Below are 2,282 nucleotides of genomic sequence, written 5' to 3' on the forward strand. Positions count from 1 at the left end.
TTGACTATTAAAATAAGAAAAGCTGTCCCAGTCGCTGGTTTTGGACACCTTTCTCCCTGCCGGCTGCCACATGCAGGGTGATGATGATGTTGTCACCTCCGTCTTCCTTCTGGACCTGCTTCAGATCCTGCTGTTCCATCTTGTCGCCATTCTGGCACTTTGTGGGAAGGGAGGTTGACACCGATGCACGTGTTGCCATCGTGTCCAGAGGACTCACCACATTGTTCACCTGGTTACGGCCAGCGGCAGGGATTGGCATCAGGCGAGTTCTGTTTCGGGAGACCGTTTTTGTTGGTTGCTGGTGCTGACCTAGAGGTGCCTGCTGCGCTGTGGTGACAGTGTGGACAGGGGTGGTCTGTGGCTCCTGAATGATCTGGCTGGCAGCACCCACTGTGGCATGGGTAATGGCAGGAATAGGTTCCACGTTCACTTTTACTTCTTTGTGATCTCCATTGTCTTGCGGCTCTGCCATATGAGGGGCCAGCACAGCCGCCTGAGTGACCAGAGCCTGGACGGCGACAGTGTATGTGCTTCCCGGGGCCAGGCCTGCCATGCTGGTGACAGGCACTGCGGGGATCTGGTAGGCGACGTGCACCGTCTGCACTACAGGCTGCTGGGAGGTNGACACCGATGCACGTGTTGCCATCGTGTCCAGAGGACTCACCACATTGTTCACCTGGTTACGGCCAGCGGCAGGGATTGGCATCAGGCGAGATCTGTTTCGGGAGACCGTTTTTGTTGGTTGCTGGTGCTGACCTAGAGGTGCCTGCTGCACTGTGGTGACAGTGTGGACAGGGGTGGTCTGTGGCTCCTGAATGACCTGGCTGGCAGGGCCCACTGTGGCATGGGTAATGGCAGGAATAGTTTCCACGTTCACTTTTACTTCTTTGTGATCTCCATTGTCTTGCGGCTCTGCCGTAGGATGGGCCAGCACAGCCGCCTGAGTGACCAGAGCCTGGACGGCAACAGTGTACGTGCTTCCCGGGGCCAGGCCTGCCATGCTGGTGACAGGCACTGCGGGGATCTGGTAGGCGACGTGCACCGTCTGCACTACAGGCTGCTGGGAGGTCGAGGTGGTCACGGGAGCAGCAACCGTGTAGGTGATGGGATTGATTGATCATCAGTGGCAGCTGCCACTGCCTGGCCATTAAAATGGGCTGACGAGACAGAGGGGAGCCTGGTGCACCCTGGGCAAACCATGCCTCCTGGATGATGGCCAGTTGGGGCTGTGAGGCACTGGGCTCAGGCTCCAGGGGGGCTGGTAAAACTTCCCTTGACAGGCTCTTGGGGGTCTGGGGACCACTGGCGAGTGCAGACAGCACTCCAGCGTGATTGGGAGAGGCTGGGCCACTTCTGGAGAAGAGGGGTCCCAGAGGGTTTCTAAAGCAAGGCATGCCCATGGACCGTCTTTTCCTAAAAGCCTGCTCTATGAATTTGCTTTCAGAGGCAGGATCTGTCCTCGGAATGAGCCCTTTTGCCTGGTTCTTCCTGGGAACGTGGTACTATGATGAAATAAGGATTCAGAGAGAGATTGTGGCGAATTGGATTCGGCCAGCTCTTGTCCGCTGTCTTGTAGTATGGATAATTTTTAGTGATGTGAGTATAAATACCATTTAGGGTAAGTTGCTTCTCAGGAGCCATCGTAGTTTTCTGTCTTATGAATTCTGCATAGGAATAAGTTGTCTTTGAATCCTTCTTGGGGCTGTCTCCACCAGAAGCCTCCTTTTCATTTTCTGGCTGCCAGGTGTCGGCCATTCACTTGAGGTCAGCTGGTATCACCCTGCTCCCCAGGGGCTGGATGGGCAGGAGTTGGCAGCACTGGGTGGCCATGGCCACCAAGGAAGGGGGCCACGGCATTTGGAATGTGGATGGTCAGGGCCGAGATGTGGGCCTGCACAGGCTTCACCCGGGACCTGGGAGCCTCCTACTTCTCCGTCTTCTCAGTGGACGGGGCAGTGAACGGGATCCTGAGATTTGTGCTCGGGAACCTGGAGGTGCACACGCACGGCTGTTGTCTGGTGGTGCCCTGCGCCTCTGGAACACAGCGTCCACCAACAGGGCAAACATCCATTCTCACCGGGGCACCGCAGGTAGAAGTCGCTGCTGGCATCAGGCCTGGGCTGCCCTGGAACTCTCTGGGGTGCTCAGCCATGGCCGCCTCCGCCGCTGCCACTGCCGCTGCTCCTGCCGCTGCCGAGTGGGGCTGGGGGAAGGGAGGGCGTGAAGATCTCGAGGTGACCCGTGAGATGAAGCTCAAGGGCAGGTGCTCACGTCAACCGAGG

General features: G+C 57.6%; 1 pseudogene; it reads right to left on the reverse strand.

The window, feature by feature from the left end:
• Positions 1 to 7: 7 nt before the first annotated feature.
• LOC105235187 lies at positions 8 to 2,203 on the reverse strand (annotated as a pseudogene).
• Positions 2,204 to 2,282: the final 79 nt, after the last annotated feature.

The sequence above is a fragment of the Ailuropoda melanoleuca genome, unplaced genomic scaffold (genome assembly GCF_002007445.2).
Source record: "Ailuropoda melanoleuca isolate Jingjing unplaced genomic scaffold, ASM200744v2 unplaced-scaffold14055, whole genome shotgun sequence".
NCBI classification, from domain to species: Eukaryota; Metazoa; Chordata; class Mammalia; order Carnivora; family Ursidae; genus Ailuropoda; species Ailuropoda melanoleuca.